We start from the raw sequence: 26,774 nt of genomic DNA, 5'->3' as shown, positions 1-26,774 counted from the left end.
TACATCCACCTGGGCTACCAACAACTGTAGCAGATGGGACCTCAGTTTAATGCCTCGTGCAAAGGAGGTGCTCAGGGGTGCAGCACCACCCTGATGCTTCACCATGGTGTCAGCAATACATCTACCTGGTACTGCACCACAGAAACTGCCAGAGAGTAGTGGGAAAATATCAGCCCTACAGTAAAACAAGAGTTAGCTTTAGTAAATCTGTGAAGATCAAGATAGACAAATTTATAGTATAGTAAAATAACCATTTATTTCCATTTTCTTTTTTGCCTGGGATAGAACATGTAAGCAAACAAAAACTTTTTATCAGTTGAGGCCTAGGGTGAAAAGCACCAATAAGTACATTTTATACTGACCAAACAATAAGAGCAGAATACAGTTAGAGTAAATAAATATTTTTTAGCTGTTTACATAATTACAAATCATATTTCTAAAATTTCTGACAAAAAGACGTATGGCTGAAAATGCAGAGAGTAATAAAAAAAGCAGAGGTACAGAATGATGTTAATACAGGAGAGATGTAATACATGGTTCATAGATACAGAGAAGGGGTATATACAGGGAGAGCAAGGAGATGAGGTGAATGTTAAGGGAGAGTAAATGGGGGATAAAGGAGGGGATGAGAAGTACATGCATAGCTTAATATGAACTCTGCAAATCATCAAACACACAGAGCCATTTTTTCTAACTTAATTTTAACAATCTACAATAGGAAATGAACACTTTGACCAGATGGATATATTTCATTCTGTCTACCTGCATTCTTGTAATAGTTCATTCTTCTACAGTTAGACTAGCTTTAGCTTGAGTCTTTAAAAGTGCAGAATAAGATATCTAGAAAGTACAATGTCAGAAATTCTAAACTTAGGGAAAATAAATGTTAAAACGCATCTGCATTATTTCCTAATCAAGTAACAAAATATAAATGCATACAGTTCAGGTGCTTGCTAAAAGTCATAGGACAATAACTGTGGTAACTGTAAATCAGGAGGTATACATTAAATCTGGGTTATGTTGTTTAGGATTACCCGCACTTTGATGTATAATAACCTCAGAGTTAGCATCTTCAAGTAGCAGACTTGCACAGGGGTGTGATATGTATTTGTGCATTGTATAATATTCTGCTGTCACTACATTTGGCCATGATACTGTAGGAGCTCTGCCACAAGGCCCTACTCCTGCAAGTGTACAGAGAATTTTGTCATTGTATATTGTAAGCACATTTTCATGAAGAACATTAATGTATATTAACTTAATCAGTTAAATACATGCCTGCTCCGAGACTGAAAGTCTCTCTGAAGTAGTCCATGTACTCTAAGAACCTCTTACTAAATTTGCCACTGTCCCCTTTTTCTTGACCAGTATAATATAATGCATATGCCAGTTATTTAGTCACAGGAAATGACAGAAAACTGTTTTAATTTTGCATATCTTTGTTAATTGTTTTGCACTGGCTATAAATGGATTGATCCAAAAAAACACGTTTGTTGAGTAAAAACCTTTATATATAAACAAAGCTTTCAGGTTAAACAACCCTTTATCAATGCATAACATCAGGTATATTAAAACACACCTATTTATACACATTAACTATCATATGACCTACAGCCATAATCACATGATAGATGGACAACATTAAACGAATACAAAATACTTAAAAGCATCTAAAATTTGTATTAAAATGTATCAAATACATATAACTATTATCACTTTAATCTAGTATGCTGTATCTTTGTCAAAACAGGTTTTATAGATACGCTAGCATTTAGACCTGGGTCTACATCGGCCGCAAGTCTCACTATCCATTCATATTCTTTCAAGTCTAGAAGGTTAGACAAATCACCTCCTCTATTTGTTCCCATTACCTGCTCAATTATTCTGAACTTAAAAATATGATTAATCCCATGGATTTGTATGTGTTTATATAAAGCATTATTTTCATTACATAGTCTAATATTTGATTTATGTTCTATAATTCTCTCTTTGAATTTCCTTGTGGTTTTGCCCACATAAAATGATGGGCATGTCTCACATGTTGCTATATAGACTATATTATTAGTAACACAAGTACCATGACCATAAAATTTAAATATTCTCTTCGATATAGGGTGTATAAAATTATCAGTATTTACTTGACAAGATTTATCATTTACATATTTAAATATATCTCCACAGCAGCTACAGTTGTGACAAGCATAAGTACCAGGTCTCATTACCATGCTCCTTACAGGTCTTATATTATTGAAGTCCTTGTACCCCAATATATATTTTAGTGTTCTCATATTTCGATAGCTGAACTGGGGTCTATCTCCTACTATTAACTTAATTTCTTCTTGTGCTAGTAGAACCTTCCAGTATTTAGTTACTATATCTCTAATAGCATATGTCATCGGATTGAATGACATAGTAAATCTTACAATAGAGTCAGTATTAAGTGATGTCCTGATTGTATCTTCTTCATTAGATGCTGTATGGAAAGTAGGTTTAAAAAGTGTGTCCCTGCATGATATGACATGTTGTTTAACATTCATAACTAAATTTTTGGGATAACCACTTTTTATAAAATCCTCATGGATTTCATCAATCTGTTTTAGAAACATTTCATTAGTAGTATTAAGTCTGCTGATTCTGGCCATTTGAGCTTTAACTATGCCTTTAAAGACATGAGGCGCATGCATACTGGTTCCATGTAGATATCTACCAGATGCTACCTCTTTTTTAAAAACTGTAGTTTCTATGCTATTATTATGTTTTTTAACTGTAATATCCAGAAAATTTACAGATTCATTTGAGACTTCTATCTTAAACCTCAAGAAGTCAGTAGTACCATTTAAGTATGTTATATATTCCATTAGGTCAGGTAAGGACCCTTTTCAAAGGATAAAACAATCATCTACAAACCTCTGATAGAATATAAGGTTATCATTTAAATATTTTTCACCATCATTTACATGAAGCCTTTCCCATTGATAGAGCACAAGGTTGGCATACGTATTTGCCACAGGTGTTCCCATTGCCACACCTGTTTGCTGCAAATAATAATTGTTATCAAAAAGGAAAATGTTATTCTTCAATACTAGATCTAATAGCATGCAGATATTCTCAGTGTGTCTTACTGTGAATTGTGAAAAATTTGTTAAAAAACTTCTGATAGAGTCTATACCGTAATCATTAGGTATAACTGTGAACAACGAATTAATATCCATAACAACCATGTATATATCATTAATATTCACATTTAACTCCGTTAGGTTCAAATAGCATTGTCTCAATTTAATCAGAAATTCGGAGGTGTCTTTAAGCACTGTTTTGCATTTAGACAATAGTGGTTGTAACTGTTTTTGTAAATAAAGAGAGACTGGTTCAGTTATCCAGCCCTTTCCAGAGACTATCGGTCTCATTGGGGGATTATCCCTTGATTTATGCACTTTAGGGACTCCATATAGTTGTGGTATAATGGGGCATGGAACAGTGAAGAAATGAAACAGGTCTAGTGTGATATCATTTGAAAGCTGTAGATCATATATGCACATATTCACATAACTGATGCATTTCTTAACCTCTAGTATAGATACTTGTTTAAATGCTGTTTCATCCCTAAGTAATAACATAACTGACTGTACGTATACACATTTATCCATGATAACTATGGAGCCCCCCTTATCTGCCTTCTTAATAATAATATTAGGATTATCTTTTAATTCATTCATTGCCTTGTGCTCCGATTGTGTGGTATTATAAACCATACTAGTTCTCTCACAATCATAAATTTCTCGAATATCCGCCTCACATAAATTGTTAAATGCTAATAACACTGGTGGATAGCAAGGAATAAATGTACTGCGTCTTTTACATGCATCATTATCATGGTTGTCATTTTTAAAAATTAGTTTTAATGCTATAAGTCTAATAAAAAGTTTTAAGTCCGTTAATATTTTTACCATATCTTCTTTATGGGTGGGTATAAAGCCCATTCCTTTTGCAAGTATGGCAATGTGCTCCGTGGTTAAAGAAAATGTAGACAAATTAATTATACCTGCCATCAACGTCATTTTATGTGGGCAAAACCACAAGGAAATTCAAAGAGAGAATTATAGAACATAAATCAAATATTAGACTATGTAATGAAAATAATGCTTTATATAAACACATACAAATCCATGGGATTAATCATATTTTTAAGTTCAGAATAATTGAGCAGGTAATGGGAACAAATAGAGGAGGTGATTTGTCTAACCTTCTAGACTTGAAAGAATATGAATGGATAGTGAGACTTGCGGCCGATGTAGACCCAGGTCTAAATGCTAGCGTATCTATAAAACCTGTTTTGACAAAGATACAGCATACTAGATTAAAGTGATAATAGTTATATGTATTTGATACATTTTAATACAAATTTTAGATGCTTTTAAGTATTTTGTATTCGTTTAATGTTGTCCATCTATCATGTGATTATGGCTGTAGGTCATATGATAGTTAATGTGTATAAATAGGCGTGTTTTAATATACCTGATGTTATGCATTGATAAAGGGTTGTTTAACCTGAAAGCTTTGTTTATATATAAAGGTTTTTACTCAACAAACGTGTTTTTTGGACTTATCCGGATCTATTTCTGCATTTGATTCATTTATAAATGGATTGATCTCAGTTTAACTTGATCTGAGGATGGGAAGTCTGCTATGTTCAGCTTCACCTTACTCCCCCTACACTAACCATATTTTCCACCTAACCCCTCATACCCTAAGTATTATTCTTCCTATGTACATATTTCATGTGACATTTATTCCAAAACCCACAAATGACCTTACTACTTCTGTGCATGCACTTCTATTTCATTTCCTACTTCCCTATCTCCATTTAATTTTTAGCCACATTACCTGCTATCTTTCTCTCTCCCATGCTGCCTAGCACTTTATCCATTCTTAATCACTACCCTCCCTATTGTTTTCACATTTTATCTTATACTTTTCCCAAATAAACCCTCATTTTTCTTATTTTGACTATATCATTATACTTAAGTCTTTCATAACCCTCTATCCCTTACATTGTAGAGAAGATACCAAAACAGACTCTCTTCTTTTGTAGAAGATATTTCTCTCCTTGCCTATCCTTTATCAGCTTTCAAAATCAATCACCAGTGAATCCCCTACTACTCTTCAACTTCTTGTTGCCTTCTTCATCACTATTTCTCTACTACCCGACATCTATAAAATACAGATTCCTGTACTTAATTATGCTACTCTTCAGCTTATCTTCAATTCTTCTCCTCCTACTGTGCCATCTTTCATCCTACCATGACTCAATATCTCTCAACATCTCTCCAACTCTGTCTAAGCCACATATCCATTCTTCCTCTTTACACTCTCCCTACATTGCACCAAACCTATTTAATATTCTCCCTCATCTTTATTTCAAATGTAGACTAACTGCACTTCAATTCAAACCAAACCAAAATTAAGTGCAAGAATCCTCTCAAAACAGAAGTATGCATAATTCCCCAGTGTACCAAAATCCGTCTAGCAGGAGATATATACCGTGATCCTGGCCCCAACTATCTAAATGAACACAAAGACAATTCTCTCCCACACACTTTTCTAACCTAAAAACAGCCAATCTCCAACTTTAATGGTCTAATTGCTGCTGCAATAAATGTTAGCATCATAAGAAATAAAACTGCTGAACTGCATACCTGGATTACCCAACATAAGCCTGACATTCTTGCTGTAATTGAAACTTGGCTTAAACCCAGCATAAATGAGACTGAAGTTATACCTCCTGGCTATAATATTATCTGTAATGACCATGTAAAGAGGAAAGGTGGTGGGTATTACTTTAATATTTCCCAATACCTACAACATTTCCCCTCACAGCTAACCAATATCAATATTCCGTTGAGCAGAGCATTTTCTTGCTTTCCTCAAATAAACAGTTATTAACAAATACGTATTACTGTCACCTACATCCCACCTGGTGGCAATATATCTATACACTGCAAGATATCCCACATTGGATATCCATAGCATTTACATAAGAAAAACTACTACTAGGTGAAGTGAATGTCAATTGGTTCGACATCATCTCTGACTCCCATATATCGTGAGTAAACTTATATGGTTTCACACAACTAATTAATATCCTCATACATTATAGCAAGACATCAAATTCTCTATTAGACTGGATCCTAGTATCAGATCCTAGCAAATACTCCGCCACAGGTACAAGGTCAGACATTTCAGTGATCATCTCCCAGTCCCAATCTATATGACCAGACATCTCACACATCCAGTTAAGCAGTACATTTATAAAATAACATGCAACCTTTCCAAGTTTAACCTAGAAATGTTCATTACTACACTGTCATCTATTAACTGGAACTTCCTAAAACTCTTCCTCTTAGACGACGCTGTAAATGAATTCACTACATCTTTTCTAAATATCTTAAATGGCCTTGCACCTCCTAGAAGGAAGAGACTAAAAACAAATAATGCAATTTGGCTATCAAAAAGATTAGAATACTTATGTAGGATAGAGAAAAAGCAAGAACAAATAGCAAAAATATAAAACATTTCAATATCTTGACAACTTCAGAATGCTTTGCAATCATACTAAAAAGCAAATAAACAAAGACAAAAACTATACCATAATAGCTTTCAGAATAATACTAAAAACAACCCTAAAATTATTTGGAAATATATTAAAGAAATCTTACTTCCTGGGCAAAAATTCAGTCTACATCCCTCTCCCGATAACTCCACCACTAGAAATGCAACATACTTCAACTCTTATTTTCTAGATAGTACAGCATCTCTAAACAAGGATTCCTCAACATATAATCCCAACCCTGTCCAACAGCCACATATCACCACGTTCTCTTTCACCTTCAAACCTGTGCCCACATCCTATATAAAGCTACTTAAAAATAGCAGCAAATAGCATTGCCTATCCTGTCTCAATCCTTATAAATAGGTCAATCCAAGAATCCCACATTCCCTCTCTCTGGAAAAAGTCACACATTATCCATCTGCAAAAAGGGGGAAATTCAAGACATTAATAACTTCAGATCTATAACAATCTTGTCCCAGTCACCAAAATACTTGAAAAATGTATTCAAAAACAATTGCCGCACTATCTCCTGTAGGAGAAAGTCCTTTTCCCTACGCAACATGGCTTTCATCCTTCCCATAGTACTAACACTGCACTTCTGACCTATACAGATACTATCAATAAAGCTAGAGATAATGGTAAACTAGTTTCTTCCTTATTGCTAGACTTGTCTAAAGACTGACACAATTTGTCACACCAAACTTCTACTTTAAATGTCCACATTAGATCCCTTTCAGCCCACCCTTCTGTGGTTCAATAAAATGGCACTCCATGCTCTCTTCTTACCTCACAGTCACCATTGGTTTGCCACAAGGCTCTGTCTTTGTTCCCCTCCTCTTTAACATTTTCACCAACATCCTCTATACACCAACAGAACAGGTCACTGTACTATAATACAAAGATGATTCCACTCTCATGGTACTCCTCCAAAAATTACTTAGGAGGCTTCAGCAGCCACTGAAACATGGCTTCATAAATCTCACCTTATGTTCAACCCAAAAAAGACCAAACTACTGTTTTTCCCCTTAAATCACTCAAGTGAAAACAAAATGTAAAGTCATCTCTCTTGATAATACAACCATTGAAGTCACTTGTCATAGAAAATTATTAGGGGTGATAGTGGATGATAATCTTACATTTGATCTGCACATCAAAATAGCTTAAGAAAAACTCGTCAAAAACTAGGGATGCTTTACAGAGCCAAAAAGCCTCTTACTGACACAAGTAAATCTACACTTGCCACTATTTATCTTCTTCCCACACTTCTTTGTCCTGGTCCCCTTCAATAAACACACATCACACCAAATGACATTTGATGACCTTTATTAACCTCCATAACATAACTTTGATAGACCAATATTTATTAATCACAACTGAGCACAATATATAGCTGATTTTAATCACAGCAGAACATCCATGTAATGTTAATCATGACATCGTGACCACACTCATCCTGACCCAGTAAGTGGCGTCTGTACCACCACTCACTTACTTTACTTATAAATTGGCGTTCAACAACTCACTTCATATACCATTTATTGAATTACACCTCCAACCAAGTAAGCAGTATCCTTGCCTCTGCTCACTTATATTTACTACTTAAACATCCAACAATAGACGGGGAAAAAAAGAGGCCAAGCCTGTCCCTCTTATCCACCCACCAGCCTGACCAGGCTGTTTCCCCTCTCTCCTACCAGAATTTCAACAACCCTAACCACCCATATAAAGAGAGAGGGGTGGTTCAGCCAAACATCATTCGGTGTACCCATCTTCTTATAAACCCAAATGGATCCCTATTAGCAACCCCAAAAGCCCTGTACTATGAGGACCAAAAACTACCAGTTGACTAACAGTTAAACCAATGATCCCTTTCCTGATACTAAAATAACAACCATATCTTTGCATAACTTCTGTATATTAACTAACTTCTTATTCAAACCTCCAATATTAACCTCTTAATGAGCCCCAAAACATTACCTGCTCTAGGAAACCCAAACATTAAACCCAATGCCACATGAAACCACACAAGGCAATTGGCTACCATACTAACATCAGCCCTATATATCAAAGTCCAAAAGCAATTCTGCCATCCTTCCAACTATCCAGTGCAAGCGTAGTACATAATGATTATCTTAACCTTTGCGAACCCTGAAAACCCTATTGGCCTGACTAAATACAGTCATAACTGCCACAGAAACAGTAACCCCTTGAACTCCATATCCCAACACCAATACCCCCAATAAAACACATCTTGACAATAGTCAAAGTCTGTCCATCTTCCTTCTCAACCTACCCTGACCCTTCAACCAATGACTACTAACCAAATTCAGCCTTGTCATTCATGCAACTGAAATAGTCATAGCTACATCCTCCTGACCCACTCAGCCAATTTACCTTGCTTCCAGGCTTGTCAAGACAACTAATTCTTTCCATTAAAATGCCTCCCACCTACCGCTGCAACCCACACCTAAGTAAGCTACCCTTGCCAATACCGTATGTTTGTCTTATAAAGAGGTGTCCCAAACTCCTGCAGCAAGTCTCTAATCTTAAAACAATGCAACACACCTCTATAAACAGACAACACAAACCATCACAGACACCTTAAACAACTGAAGTGACCCTAATCTCCAACATCCTCTAAACCTAGTCAATGTTAAATTAAAACTCCAAATACTCAGCATCCCCAATCGCCCCTCTGATCTTTCATCCAAACCACAAACCCCCCAAACCAAACACCTCCTATAACATGTGTAAAGAAAATGCAAATCCCAACCCTATCAATCTGTCCATTCCAGTGAATTAACCCAAAGGCAACACAATGGTAAACTACAGCAACAACTTATTAACCACCACCAAAGTAAAGCACTTAAACTGGCGACCTGCACCCTCTATAATCCATAACCCCCTGAAAAGCCATGTTTGAAATGAAAACCCAACACACACAAAACCTCCTTATCTCTCTAATGAACTGGATGGGTGAGTAAACTCAACCCAGGATTCCACCCATGTCCCTCAAAGGACAACAGAAGCAGTATGTGGAGATAAGTACTGAACTTGGCTTGCCTACAAGGCCCTAAACCATTAACCTCACAGCTTCCTATGCTCCTATGACTGTTGTGATTCTACCCCACCCATATACCTCAAAAGCACTATAAACAAATCCCCAGTATTACCTTGCCCCAAACATACCTCCCCCTGCAACCCATTGTGCACTACTCCAGCCATCAAAATCCATGCAAGAATCCATTACCTTTCAAAGCCATTTCATCAGGGCACTGACCGCTGCTAAGTCAATGCTCACCCATCTCTGACCTCCTTGTGCACCATTAAAGTGACTGGAAAATCCATTGAAACAGGCCCCATCACACTACCTCCTCATCCTTCAGGTCACTAATAGTAGCCCACTCAATTTTGCAGCTCAGCAATCTGCAAAAGAAAATAGATTAATCACCATGTCTTTACTAGAACAGAAACAATGATGAATCTCTAACCCTACCCCTTGTGTCTATGTAGCAAACACCTTCTCACTATGACCACCCCTTTACTGTCTACCTTATATTATCTGCCAGATATGAGCACCCCCAAATGGCATCACAGACATAACCCTGCCATAATTTGCTAGGACACCACAATTTATGAAAGATGGACCAACTACAAAGCAAAACCATTGCTCACTCTGCACCCTGCCCTTGTGGGCTCAAACACCACTCTGGTGACCAACATCCATTGCAATGGCTACCAACACATTTTGGGCCTCCTTCCTTCTGGTCATCTATCAAGGACCACTCTGCACCTCTCTTACAAAATATATATAAATTCATGGCACACATGTAACCACTGCTTCTGAATGACCACACCTTAGACTACTATCAGGAAATCAAGATGCTCCTGTCCCCCAAATGCAGCACTCACAGTGCCAGAAACCAACAAAAGAACAGACAAAAAGTGGCAAGGAAACCTGCTAGCCACTAAACCTCCAGCACAAAGCACTGGTCTCCATCCAAACACCAAATCCTACATCCAACCTTACATCATTGCCCCACCAGCTGGCAAAACATGCTTGTCCACCTTCAACCACCACCCACCCTCTCTGGTCTCAAGCACATAGCAGGAATCTTAGACTGAGAAACATTACACTGGCATTCACACAGTTCTGTTACTAGCCCCCTTTATTCAATGATCTTTCCTCAGAACTGAACATGTTTAAATATGCTGATATCTGTAGATTACAATCCACTGCAATGAACTCTGAAGAGCTTTAATGTACATTCAGTCCTTTACATTTAAACAATTGGTGTTCCTCTATATGTTTAGTTATTAATGCTAGAAAGTGACCTTGGTGCAGTTCACTTTGGCATACTTTACTGCAAACTACATCATAAACCAAAATGTTTACAATGTTTTTCTTATTTCTAATAACATACTTATGAAGCTCAGAAGCCAAGTCTAGATAAAGCAGTATGCAAACGTTATTCCAAAGACACAAATAGAGATCATCTCCTAATACTACTAGTACCTTTAGAGAGCCAACAAGATAACTGCTCTGCAGCATGAACTCTCTATAACGCATGAAGTCTCAAAGTCACCTGTGTGTCCTATGACCAACTCTAGACTTCAATGATTTGCCGCTGATTAGCCAAACCATGTCTTTATTAAAACAGCTAACAATATTATGTAAAATCTGGCCACTCCACAAAATCAACACCGTCAAAAGGTCACCGACCCACGCTACAGCGAATGTGCTCCAAGCCTGCGAAAAAGAAGCTGCAGTGTTTCAACACTGCAAACTCAATATACACACTGCAGTGGACCGAGGACCCAAGCCCAAACCCCAACTTCCAAACCAGGTCAAGGACTGACCCCAAACACAGCTACCACCAACCTCAGAAAATGGAGAGGCATCCAACTACCAAATATAAGGTGATGAGGACACCCATGCATATCTAAAAGCTATGCTTAAAATACAACAAAACCAAATTAGGCTCATTAATACAAATTAAGATTTAGATATACATGTCTGAAAAATGCAGTTCTCTAGTGTGTCCCCTAAAACACCAGTCCATACCTGTGTATATGTCACACCCACAAAAACCATCTTAGTAGAATGCATATTCAGTCATGTACCTTTTCTGTCTCTGTCCAAACTAGTAAACATATGGATGCTGCCACAACAAACCACTGCTGATATGTTCCTGATACTTTCTTAATGAAAATGATACTCAGGCAATATTCAGCTAATATTTCCTATACTAACATATTCCTTCTCTTCATTTTGTAAAGTTCATCAGTTTCTTTGCTTTACTCCCTGCTTAAATTACTTCTAGAGTTCTGTGTAACATGTTCACAGGTACTGCTACTGTAACAGATTATCATGTCAAAACAGAGGAATATTATATAAAAGCACTGAGTCAAGATGAACATGACAAAAAGAGAAGAATGCTAATCATTCACATCTCTTTGAAAGACAAATATGAAATGGTGTAATACAAAGAATACAATAAAATACAAATATGTTTTTTAAGTGCCATTTGTTTTCATTAGTTATTTATTTATTTTTTGTAAAGGGTACCCCAGTAACAACACAGAACCCAACTTCCCATCAACCAAGCACACCAACAACATTGCAAGCAAAACTCTTCAAAACCCAAGCCAATGCCACAAGCCGTGCCCCCCCCCACCCTAACAACCCCCCAACTTCACAGCTAGAACTGTGCCTACCCCAATATCCCAAAAAGGGCCTCTACAAACAACCAAGAGATGCCACTTTTTTTTTTTTTAAAGTGAGGTTGTGTCTCTGTGACGGCCACACAAAGAACTCCCATCACTATTAACTTACTCTATATTTCTGTAGATTCATCTTTTTGGCCTATCAGGAGGAGGCTCAGAAGGCCTGCACTTCTCATCGAACCACACTGCCAGCTCATCCAGCACTTTGACAGTCAATAGCTAGTGAGGAAAAAAAAAAAAAAAAAAAAAAAAAAAACGGCCAAAACCCGACTGACAAACAAAGCTCTAAAACATTCACAGAATATCACCTTGCCAGTGGAAAGGAATGCATAAGGAATGTAAAATAAACAAGAAGCACTCTGAACATATCTTTGCAACAGCCCAACTAGGAACCAAGCCCACAGAATTGAGTTGCCCAGAGGTAAGAGAACCATCAGCCATTTCCCACAGAAGGCTCTAGCGTTAACATTGGCTGGAGAGGTAGGACGTTCTGAAAAGTTTAAGAAGAGCATGGCACCATAAATGGAAGCACATCTATCCAGTTAAAAAACAAGTACACATGCGGTGCATTCCTTTTATAAAAGTCGGACTGCCCAAATGTCAAAGAATCGATAGTTCCCTCTAATCTGTACCACTAACAGTCTCTCCACCTTCCCAAACTTTACATTTTTACCATCAATAGCAAACTCAATAACAGGGGGCCCAACTCCAAGTGATTAACACCATGACAGGAAATGAGCATACTAAATAGCTCTGACTTGGGGAAAAAAAATATGTACTGTTGTAAAGCCAGATTGCACTACTGAGTGACATTCAACCCAGCAACAGCTGCAACTGCCCATATGTAGCGATGAATGCCTGCCCCAAGCCTGCAACCAAGACCCAACCTCCATGCTGCTGTACGTGGATGTATCAGTGATGCTAAGAGCCAAAATGCCAAAATACCAAGGTCAGCCATCCAGTTCGAGAATGACAACTGAGTCAATGCCAGGAAATTACCTATTCAGCCCTCCAAACATTCTATCCTCACAGGCTTCAACTGGGTAATCACCATTAATCCTCTCGGTTAACAACCTGGTACCACCAACAATGAAGACCAATCCCGAACGCTACTAAGCCTAGCAGAATAACCCTGGACAAGTTACTAAATGTAGCTCACTCCTTCACAGTCCCCATGAGCCACACCACTAACAAGCAAGCATAAAAGTGGCTCCCTCCTTCAAAAGTCCCCTTGAGCCAACAAGTAACCCATGACTAAGCACATTTCGAGTCTGAAGCCACACAGGAGAGAAGAAGAAAAAAAAAAAAACAACACTTGGCCATATGGCAACTCTACCAACTTACCACATTCCTTCCAAGGCCTACCTTCCCACACAACACTACCCACAGGTCATCATGGGCATACCTTACCTTAGCAAGTTCAAGCCACAATGTGATCCATTACCCATCTACACTTACCCAAGCCCCTTAAGCCCCTCCCCCTTACCTCATTTCCTCCTAATCATCCCTGCTTCCCAGTTATCCCTTTCATCCCCCTACTCTCAACTCCAACTACTATAGCTAACTCCCTTCTGAAGATGTCCCTGGACAAACTGGTTTGTTACCAGACATCATTTACAGCACTCCGACATTCACTAACCTCCAGGTTTCACAAAAATTAAAATTTGAACAATGCTATAACAAAGTTCCTACATTTGCAGCAAATACCCCTTTCAGAACCCACTAGTGTATAGCCCTAAAAAGTCTAAATTGGTTAGAACTGCCTCACCAACTAACATATACACAGTTTCTTACCACCTATAAAATTATCCAGCATCTACTGCCTGTCCTGCACTAAAAAACATTCTACACAACTATGTTCGCAGATGGTTATTGCAATGCAGTGACTAAAAACAACTGTCTGACGACAAGCCTATCAAATCTGCTGGGCACTGTCTGTACTCATACAAGGTTATTAAGGCCCATAACTCCTTACCTGTATCTGTCAGGTCAATACCCTCCCTTCCATCTTTCAAAACAACTCAAAGATTTCCTAGATAAAATATGGCTCTGTTCTTGCTAAAACCCAGGATAAACTATATCCCTAAATGTGAAGAAGTACCTTTTCATTCCTTATGCCTCCTTACTCTCCCTTCTTCACTTGCTTCCTTACTCTATCAAATTCTCTTCCTTAACTTTCTCTCTAAATATAACATAAGCCTGTTTTTCCCCTCACTTCATATTGTAGTTCATGCTTGTATTAGACTAACATGCCTTTAATTTCTCTACAGAATTTCTATAAATATTGGTATGGGGGTGTGGCTAAGATGCCAAGCAGCTAACAGCACAAACATTTTGCTCTGCTTCTTTTTAGTTATTCTGACAAGAAAATTTAGATTTATTGCAAAAAAAAAACTAAGATTATAACTGCTTTTAGTGACTCAGTTATAGTGTGGGGAAGAAAACAAATATTTAATTTTTTTTTTACTTTAGTCATGTCAGAAGTTCTCTCCAAGCTGACACAGTCATGACTAACTCCAAAGCTTCTCTTCTGGAAAATATGATGAAGAAAGAGCTACAATCTATTACTTCAAATACCAAAGATCTTTCACTTAAAATGGACAAGTTAGAGAGCAAAACAGATAACATAAAGCAGGATAGTAAAAAAAAAACTTGATCTACTTCATGAAGTAATTAAGAAACATTCAGAATGAATCTCATCTATTGAAGAAGCTGTAACTGACATGGATGGCAGACTGTCTTGAGACTGAAAGCCAAACTGAATTTTTATTAAAACAAAATACTCTGCTTTTGGATAAAATAGATAATTTAGAAAGAAGATCCAGGGGGAACAATATTAGAATATATGGAGTGCCTGAATGAGAGGAAGGTAATAATATTGTAAAATATTTAAATAATTGTCTGCCAAAAACCTTAAAATTGCCTGGATCTCTTTCATTTCAGATAAAAAGAACTCAAAGATCCCTATCAAATGTTTCTTCAATGAAAAAATCCATATATACCAAGATCCATAATAGTTAAATTCCTCTCCACTCAAGACAAGGATCTAGTATTGAAAACAGTATGGTCAAATCATCTTGTAAAAATAAATGGACAAAACATTCATTTTGATAATGACTACACTTCTTGGTGATATCTAAGAGGAAATATTGCATTCCTTAAATAAAAGCTCTCAAGAAATCAGACATCAAAACCCAGATCTTATTTCCTGCTAGAATTAAAATTTTTCTTCTAAAAGGTTGCAAAATATTTAACACTCTGGATGAAGCACTAGAGTTTGTACAGAAAAATAACTTTTGGAAAAAAACAGAAAAATGGCTTGGTCTGCAGCAAGTTTGAAGAGACATGCAACCAAAAACAATGGGTGCATCACAGGAAAAAATAGCAAACAGTTCAAAGAAAAGTAATATAAATATATTTATTTCCTGTGATTGCATCTAATAGTTTTATGTCATACTCATATTAGAAAATAACTTCCCAGTCCTCCTTGAAGGAAAATCCAAAACAAGGTAACATGCATTTGCATTTTGTTTCTCTGTTTCTTTTCTTCTTTCTTTTTTTTCTTTTCTTTCTCTCTCTTTTTCCTTTCCTCTCATTTTTTTATTATGTTCTTATAACAAACAGAAGGATAAAAATTATATTAAAATCATACGGTTAATTTTGTTTCAGTAGTTGTGTTAACTTGGGTAATATAAGGACTACAACCTAATGTTACTTATTTCATTACATTTTATTTAACTGATAGTTTAAGAACGTGTGGTTAATAAATTTAGTTTGAAACTATAGGGTGATATATACATATGCATGCATACTCCCAAGTAATAAGTGTGAATGTATTTGAATATGTCCTGCCTATGCTTCATTTTTTTACTGTTTTCATCTTATTTCACAGTTCACTAACTTGTTCTTATTTGTCTTTATGCTCTGGTGTTAACATATGAGAATTGGACTAGTTGGGATGGGGACATGCTCACTGCAACAAGTAGGGTGATTGCAGTGTACATTTCCAAGGCTACCTGAACATATGTGAACTTTTTATATTGGAAGAGCAACCATTACTTCAATGAGATGGTCGCGAGCTCTACTTCAATTTTGGTTTAAATCTAGTTAGTTTCCAGCTCGAACATACTTTTCAGCTTGATTCAGTCTTTTAAACAAGTCGTGAGCATTGTCCAGAGTTGCTTTGACTTGCATCCATACTTCCTTACAGCTTAAAGGAAAAGGAAGCTTCTACTCATCTTTGAACTTGACAAACACAGATGGAATGTTGAGACAAGCTCAGAGAAATGGATTTTAATATCAATTTGTAACAGTTAATGATTGTAAAGTTATTTTTTTAATTTTTTTAAAAAAAAAAAGAGAAAAACAAAAAATGTTTTATTTATATGTGTATTTTTAAGGTTGCCAACCATCCCGTTGTCAGCGGGACACTCATGGGTTAAGCCACCTTATCCTGTTGCCTGCTGTATCAAGTAGTGGGACCTGAAAAGTCCCGCTTTTGTAATCGGAGTGAATTGTTGTGGAAAAGTCGCAATTACATCCGGCTGTTTCACGGCAATTCAGTTACGTCACCAACCCAGACCTCCAGGCAAAGCTGCTGCCTGTTAGGTCCAGGTGTTTTAATTCGTGCAGCAATTGGCTGCAATTCATGAAAGGGGTGGGGATTGGGGCAGGAAGAGCCCTGTAAAGATCATGGCTGTAGGAGCACTTTGTTTTAAATGCTTCTACAGCTGCTAAAAAAGACCAAGATTTTTTTTTTTTATAACAAGCAATCCAGCCAGCCAGCCATCCTCCTCCATCCAGCCAGCCATCCTCCTCCATCCATCCAGCCAGCCATCCTCCTCCTCCATCCAGCCAGCCAGCCAGCCATCCTCCTCCAGCCAGCCATCCTCCAACTCCATCCAGCCAGCCATCTTCCTCCTCCATCCATCCATCCAGCCAGCCTCCATCCATCCAGCCAGCCATCCATCAATTCATGCAGCCATCCATCCATCAAGCCATCCATCTAGTCATTCATCCATCCAGCTGCTACTCCCACCAACCAGCTAGCCACTCCAGCAGCCATCTGTCATACCCATAACAGCATCTCCTTCACCACTCTGGTGGTGATGTCATGGTAGAGGATGTGGCCAGTGTCATATTGGCCACACCCCCATGTCCCACTTTGGCCCGCTTAAAAGGTGGCAACCCTATTGTATTTTATGTTATCATACTTGGTTTTCAATATTTTATAACAGTGGAACTGTTGAGGAGCTATATTTAATCAATGAACAAATGGACTGCAAAACAAAGATTAAGCTGCAACTCCTTATATATATATATATATATATATATATATATATATATATATATATATCCATGTGTGTGTGCGTGTGTGTTTGTGTGTGTTACAACACAAATAATATAAGTTACAAACAGATTTCACTAATGGAAATGTAAGTTTTCCTTATTTTTTTCCTTTTTAAAGCAATATGTGTTTTGTTTTACTGAAAGAGATAAAAGGAAGGGGAGAGGGGAAGGGGAAAAGAGGGTGGAAGTGGTGGGAGAAGAAGGGAGGTGAAAAGGGGTGGCAGGGGGACAGAAAGAGGAGGGAAAATGTTTTTTTCAGTGCAAAACAGGAATATATTATTCCATGGTAGGATATGTAAATACTATTATTTTCAGTTTGTCAATGGTTAAAGTTGCAATTTTGGCCATAACAAAATTTATTAAAATGAAATATGATTTATATCATACAAAACAATTTTGCAATTGTTTCAAAATCGCAATGACCAAAGATGCTAATGTTTAAATGTCTTTCCTTAAATACTAATAGACTTAATAATCCTATGAAGAGAGGTAGTTTAATTAAATATATTAAGATTAATAAACCACAGTCTTTCTACAAGAGAGACAGTTGTTGGGGAAAGACAGAAACAAGTTGTTATTTAATGATTACATAACTCTAACAGTTTCACATTATTGTTCTAAAAGGAGAAGTACCCTTATAATATGGAAAAATCATCCACATTGCAAAAAGTAATGCATATTTATTTTGATAAAAATGGTTTGATGTTTTGGTTGTACTGGAAATTAATAAAAAAACTTTATACATTTGTAAATTTTTATTGGAACCCTGGAACTGGTACAAAAATAGTTAAAAAAATGTAGACAATATAACATTATATGCAAAAGGGGAAATTATATTAGCTGGGAATTTTAATTGCATGCTATCACATAGGGATACTTCTAATGTTAAAAAACCTAAATTATCAGCACCAGCCAGACATTTGAATTATTTCACTAATACAATGAATTTGAAAGACATATATGATTTAAGAAAGACTAATTCCCTAAATTACACACATTATTCTTTTAGATTTGGTACCTAAACAAATATTGACAAAGTTTTTGTATCTAAGAATACTTACTTTAAGATAGATGAAGTATTAATACTTTCATGTCCATTGTCTGATCATAATGTGAGAAACTTTTAACTTAAAAATAAAATCCAATGATGTGATTTTTTTGTTAAAGAATTCCAGCTTATATTATAAAGATTAATGGATTTCAGGATTGGTTTTTAAAGGAATTAAACATATTTACAGCAGCATAATACTAATGGGGAAGTTTCTGATATACTATGAGATGCATTAAAGGCATACTTATATGGTAGAATTAAAAGCTGTTACTTATTTAAATGAAAAGAAAGGGACAAGGAATTACTTACTTTACAAACTAAAAATTAAAATTCATAAACTAAAGCAAAATTTAAAGCCTACTGATTAGACCATTAATTTTGAGTTGAAAGCTTTAACTAAGAAATATACAGAAATATTAAATCATACAATCTAAACTAAACTTGAAAACATTAAGTTACAAGCATATTCTATTAATCCAAAAAATCTATACAGCTTATCCATTAGATCCAAAAGAGTAAATAGTTTATATCATATTAATGAGCTTTCATATTAAGTCAATAATAACTATAAAACAGTAACCACATAAAAGACATATTGGAAACTTTTCAAAAGCACTATGAATCAATTAATAATAGTAATTCATTATTAGAAAGTGGTGAACTAACAGATAATTTTCTAAGAAAGAAAATAAAACATAAATTAACCAAAAATGTGATAAATTCCTCTCTTTTAATGAATTGAAAGAACAAATTAAAATTTTAAAACTGAATAAGGCCCCAGGTTTAGATGGTCTAATATGTAACATAATCTCCGATAATATTTTTAAAGATATTGTTAAATGCATTTGAAGAGATGAAAAATAAACTAAATACCCCTCCATCTTGGAAATTTTCTCTAATCTCACCTATTTTGAAACAAGGAAAAGACCCAAAATCACATTCTTCCTATCATCCCATTTCCCTTTTAAATACAGATTACAAAATATTCATGTCCATACTAGCAACGAGATTAAATAACCTGATCCAAAATTAATTGAGGATAATCAAACAGGTTTTATTATAAATAAGAAAGCTCAAGACAATATCATTAGACTTTTATACCTGATGGATGTTAAAAATAAAAGTAAAAAAAGAACTTTTGATTATAAGTTTTGATTTAGACAAGGCCTTTGATTCTGTTAATTGGACATATTTATATAAAATTATCAAGAAATATAATTTTTCTTTAGATTTTATATAATTAATAATGACATTATACAGAAATACATTTTCTTTTGTTAAACTTGGCACTTGTTATCAAGTTCTTTCAAAGTATTAAAAGGAACTAAACAATGTTGCCCTTTATCCCCCTTTTATTTGCCTTAACTGAACCTGCTACTTTTAATAGAGCCAACAGGTGTTTTCTTTAAAAGATACTTACTGTTCAAAAATTCATATATTTGCAGTTGATATACTGTTAACAAGTGGTAACACTGAATCTTCTTTGGAACACATTATTAAATCAACAAAGTATTTTGAAATGGTCTCTGGTATGAAATTTTAATCAGGAAAAACAGAAACTTTATTGATAAAAAATAAATATGTTCTTAAAAAAATTATAGTGGTTTTGACTGGGAAAATAACTTAAGTACGTAAGAATTATTTTTAAAAGTACTTGGAAAGAAATGCAAATTATAAAATGTTGCATACCACAATATTAGGTTTATTTGATAATTGGAATAAATGTTTTTTTTACTATGGAGGATAGGCTAACTTTAATAAAAATGATTATTTTACCAAATATTCTATTCCTTGTACAATCATTGATTTTATTACCAATTAAGAAAACCTTTAAACAATTGTGCTCAATTTTACTTAAATTGCAGTGTTTGGCATTGTCACCTCACAGCAAGAGGTTCTCTTGTTCGATTCTTGGCTGGAGTTCCTTCTGTGCAAAGTCTTCTATGCAGAGTCTGCATGTCCTCCCTGCAGTCGGGTGAGTTTTAAAGACATGCAGTAGGTATGTGTGTGTGTGTCTGTGTGTGTGTTCATTTGTGCCTTTTGTGAAGGTTGGGTGCTGGGCTGGCAACTTAACACTGTAAAAACTCTACTGCCACTCAATCTGTGGACTGGAGATCCACTGTGGTGACCCCTAATAGGAGAAGCCAAAAGACTTAAGTTTTTATAGTACCCCCAAAAGCCTAAACTAGCGTTAAATTAACAAAGTAAAAATTGCTAATTTTGTACTTTTCCTTTATATTTATCTATGTATCTTCTAAGATTTTCTACCTGTGCTGAGATTTTTAATTTATTTGTGCTAGTGCATGATAGATCCTGGTCTGTTCTAATACTGTGCATTGCTTTTATCAAGTCAATCTGTCTTAGCATATTTGTTGAGCTGTTCCCTCTTCTATATTCTTCTAACAGTGACACTTCTTGTCTTAATTGCTTTATAGTTTTCTCTCTTTGACACTTCCATGATGGTATTCAATTTCTCCCCTTCCTTTCCCTCACTACCCTGTGTTCTTCAGGTAGAACTTTTATCAGTTATTAGCATTTTTGCTATGTGAATACATTAATTGAAAGAGAGGATAATTTTGTTTTCCAATTCATTGTGATAACTTTCCTAGCAGTAGCCAGTAATGACCAAAGGAGAGGAATCTGTGTTTTGGAATAACACCTGAAATTGGCATGTTAAATAAAATTAATGAATTTGTGATATCACAGTTATAAGTTCATAATGCCTTAGCAAAATTTGCAAAATTTACCCAAAATTGCATTACCATCTTACATTCAATAATCATTTGCATCCAATTTACTTCCAAAACCTCATTGTATCTCCAGCATTTAACATTTTCATTTTTATAAATCAAGGCAATTGTACGTGGTGTTAAAATTATATGCAAATATTTCCATGTGAAGATTTTCCAATAAAGTGATGAGGTAGTTTTATTTGTAGATTTTAAATGCAATTTTTTATTCTCTTCTGAAAAGTTTTCATGCAAGTATAGAAAACTTCTGGAAGAACCTTATGTTGATCTGGAATGAATGCAGGAATGGTTAATGAGAGGCAAATTCAAATAAAGTGATGAAAGGTTAATATTAGAGGCCCAATAATTAATAATACTTTGATTTAGGAATGGGGTACATTCCTGTCATGGTATTAGAAACCAAAAGGTTTGGAGAAATTAAAAAAAAATGTATGTAATAAAGAATTACAAAGTCCACTGAACATGTGGGAGAAACAGACAAATTTAGGGTTTGTAAAACAGAATTGGATACACTCACACACCTTGTTGCTGGCTGTGACAAACTAATGGCAGAATGACTGTATACTGAAAGGTATAATAATATGGCAAGACCGTTGCACTGGGGATTGTGCAAACATTGTGGTATTTAAGTGGCTGAAAAACACTGGAAACATGAGCTACAAAGCTTCATAGAAAATGATAAAGTTTACATCACATGGAATCACCCATTACCAACAATTCAAAAGATAGATGCTAGAAAACTGGATATAGTGGTCCATGAAAGGAAGACAAAAGTAGCATTGATCATTGAAATCACCATACCCAGTGACTACAGTGTCTTGCGTACATAGAGACAAAAAGTCATAAAATATCAGGATCTGCAGGCAGAAACAAGAGTAGCAATAGTAGTAGGAGCAATGGGTTTTATAAAAAATAATCTACAATTGCACTTAGATATGTTACCAATACATGTAACCCTGTATGAATTGCAGGAGGAGTCATGACTGGCCATACTGCAGGTACTGCAAAGAGCACTTTCGGCTGACATCAAAGATTGAAACAATACTAATTACATGAACTTTAATACTTTGACTTAGGAATGGGGTACATTCCTGTCATGGTATTAGAAACCAAAAGATCTGGAGAAATTAAAAATGTATGTAATAAAGAATTACAAACTATATATAGTACAACATCTAATATTACACATAAATGTATATTGTGGAAAAACTCAAAGACTTACTAAAAAAGTATTAGTGGTTTTGTTTATTATTTAATTTTTAATTTTTAATGTAATATGTTGTTATAGACCTTGTAAATAGATTTGTTTTTGTGTTGCTGTATTATAAAAAATATTTCATTTATGTAAAATTCATTTTTTAATTTCTATACATATTAAATGATTGTTATGCAACTTGTGTTGATTCTTAACCAATGTTTTTTATATTATGCCCAATTTGTTATAATTATTTAAACTGCAGCTGATTTAGTTTTATTTTTGAAGATTGTAAAATTATTTTTTTGAAAATGTTTTATAATAATTTGGAGCTTTTCTCCCCAGGCCTCTGCTGAAAATGGGCTTCTACCCAGTTGGACTTTCCCAGTAATCATATGTCAGTGAATAAATAAAATAAAATATTTCAATTTGTTCAATCACTTTTTCTTGGCAAATTGAATATTTGCTCAGGAAAAGTTCTCATCTTTATAACTTTGTATGAAGTTGTTTAGGTGTAAGAAGCAGTAGCAGCACAGGGAATAGCACTGCCAACTCACAGCAAAAGTTTCCGCAGTTTGATTCTCAGCTGGGGTGCCTTCACTGTGGAGGCTTCATGCCTTCAGTGTGTGCACACAAGTTTTCACTGAGCACTTTAGTTTTTTTTCAGATACAGGCTGTAATCTGATTGTTAATCCTCCAAATTGCTTGTAGACATGCATGCAGTGTGTGTGTGTGTGTGTGTGTGTGTGTGTGTGTGTGTGTGTGTGTGTGTGTGTGTACATGCACATTCTGTTATAGACTGGCAGCCTGTCCCAAATTTGCTTCAATGCCTTGCACACACTGGTGTCCAGGACAGGTTCAAACACCTGCACAACTCAGGATATCATAAATTGATAGGTGGATAAAATGTAGAAGAAAAACAGGGTCATTTTTAGGGAAGACAGATGAAGCAGCAATTCTTCCATCTCATGGTTAGAATATCTGTTAGCGTTTTGAAGGAATAATTTCCAGGTTCTTGATTCTGCTGCCCCCCCCCCCCAACCCATCATATCTACTATGGAAATGACAAAACACATATATTAAATGAAACGCACACTTTAAAATAAACAATAAAAGTAATACATCCTAACAACCATCATAAAGTACTCTTCCTACAAGTTTAACTTCAGTGGAAGTTTCCTTAGAGCACACATTGATTGTCCTACATTCTATGCAAGATCATTTTCATGGTATTTGTATAAGGTCTGTAAAGGGAATACAGAAAACGAAGTAAATATAAGTTGTTTTTCATTTTCTGTAATTATAAGTGCTTAGAGATGTATTGGAGTGTACTCTTAACTGCAGCCTTGAGATGAAACTCATTTCATGTCATTTTAACAGACAGCAAAGTAGCTGGCATATGTTTTCTGTCTATCTAAAGACAAATTCTATAGCTGTGTTACTAAATCAAGCTTAGGGAGTATATAGCAATGTGAAGTATCAAAGATTTCAGTGGGGTCTGTGCCATACTTACCCTAATGAAGTTTGTAAGAATGCAAACAGAGCCCAAGATATGAACTGGATGCATCTCTCCTATTTAATAACATAACAGTGATATGGTCACATATGTATACTTTTTACATGAACAGCACAAGTAGTTATAAGATCCTCATTTGTTAACATTTTCTCAAACCATGTGTGCCTCATGTTATACCTAATGTCTTTTAAGGTATAAAGGGCTGTCTTGGTTTTTATTCTTTCAGATCATGCTAGAAAATTCTTGATCCCTCTCATGAGTTGTAATTTGGAATAAATATTATATTTGTACAGACAGATATTCCGCCTTTGCAATATTATTTAAGTTAACTAGTATTTCATGCAGGGCAAAACAAATTTTATCAAAATGTCTAAACTACATGCATACATTCAGAGGTTTATACTAAGATAAGGGCCCTAGTGGCCATGAGAAGTCTAGACATGCAATCCAAATGTGACTCGCACAATTTATATAGGGAGTGTTTTAGCGACTGCCTCTGCCCATCAGAAACATAGGTGCCAGAGCAGGGGTGAATTTCCAGTTATTCTTCCACTGGTCCAAGTTGCACTTAAATAGGGTTAGGGAGGAACTCTGCTTCACATGGACAGGGAACGTGTTGTAGAGAATGGGAATTCTCTGAGAAACACATCTGTCTCTCCAACATGTCCTATTTGTCACAAGCAAAATTAAGTTTTTTTAATTTAGAAATTCTGATGCTATTTGTTTAGCAGATATGCAGAAGGTTCACCAAAACAGGGGCCAAGGATGCCTTGTATGGCAAGCAAAGATCACTTCCCTGAAGTCTGTATGATATCGAATAAAGACACAGGGCTTTGAGGCAATTTGTGTAGGACATTGTGTTTATTCCCTGTATTATTTTTGTAAGGAATATATGTGGATGTTCCAGTTGCTATGCATGTCTGGTCAGATACATACTGAAGGGCGAGTACAGTGGTAAAACAACCTCTCTTGACAGATGCCATGCCCATACCTATAAATATAGGAAAATAGAAGGATCGAACCAAGGATCATTGATTTACAATATTTCATAATTTTTATTAACTAGTGATCAAATCTCTGTTCTTGAGGAAGGTTTGTCGTATATACCTGCTAATCGTTCAGATGTTTGGGGTGTAATTTGAATCTGAAGTTATTTGCAAGGAATGTTATGTTGAACTGTATTTTTCCTATTGAACAGTCTATGTTTAGCCTGAGGAAATCAAGTATTTTTGTTCCATCTATTCATCAACTCCTTAAAGCTTTTCTGAAGACATGTAAATCTGGCATTATTGAAATTCTTAATACTACACAATCCACTATGTTTTTTAATTTGACTGGGAGGGAGTATGCAGCTCTGAGTGAGCTACAAGAACTTGAAACTTTCCTGATTCAGCCAGCAGATAAGGGTGGAGTAGTTGTCATGGACAAGACTTTTTATATGGACAGTGTGCATGATATGCTCACTGTAACACTTACACTCCGATACAGAAGTTTGAAATGGAGAGATTAAGTATGTGCAGGGTATGCATTTTGACTTTCTTATGAGCGGGCTTATTTGTTACGATCTTTGTAGGTTTTTATAGTTTAACAACCACTTGTTGCCATGATTTATGGTTTGCCTAAGATACATAAAGATTCAGTGAAGCCACCCATGTGACTGACAGTTTCAGGTTGGAGCTGGCTTAAGGAACTTTTATCAGTGTATGTTGAGAAAATGCTGAGACCGCATCTTGACAATGTACCATCAGTGCTTAAAGACACCAAACATTTCTTACAAACATTATTTGAATGTGCAAGGGATTCTGATCAGGTTTCTAATTATTTAATGGTTAGTTTAGATGTATGTTCTTATTTACAGTCATACCGAATGATACAGGGGTTGACTGCCAGACTGAATAATCACTATTAGAAAGAAACGAATAACCAAATCACTTTGATTTGTCTGTTACATGAGTTAACCTTACAGAACAATGTTTTCATCTTTGATGAGAAATTTTATCTACAGAAGTTAGGAGCACAGTATGTGCCAACAGTTAAGCTAACGTGGTACTGACACACTGGGAATCGGCCTATATTTTAGGTGAGAATGAGTTTATCAGATGTGTATTATTTGATGATGTCTTTCTGTTGTAGGCAGGGCCTCTTACAACGTCATATGAATTTGTGCACTATCTTGAGAAGGCTACTACTTTTATTAAGTTTACTATTACTTTCTTTAGGTTTACTATGAGTTGGTCCCAAATTAGTGTTGACGTTTTGGATGTCAACATTGTTAGAACAGCAGATGGTCATTTTAGAATGAGTATGCATAGGAAGCCATGCAAGAAGAATAACCTTTTACATTGATCTAGTATGCATCCCAGTCACATTTATAGAAATGTGGTGAAAAGTCAGTGCATGAGGGCATCTGGACTGAATGATGATAATGATTGCTTACAGCAAGTGCTCGTAGGTTTGTATAATGATTTTATCAATAGAGGCTATTCTGCAAGGGAAGTTGATGGACCAGTAAGGGAGGTGTATCAAAGCTAGTGGCAGTAGAGCAAGACCATATTTCCTTCAAGTATTGACTCGAG

Source organism: Protopterus annectens, chromosome 9.part0 (assembly GCF_019279795.1).
Source record: "Protopterus annectens isolate FY-2018-M chromosome 9.part0, PAN1.0, whole genome shotgun sequence".
Taxonomy (NCBI): domain Eukaryota; kingdom Metazoa; phylum Chordata; order Ceratodontiformes; family Protopteridae; genus Protopterus; species Protopterus annectens.
This window is presented reverse-complemented; position numbering follows the sequence as displayed.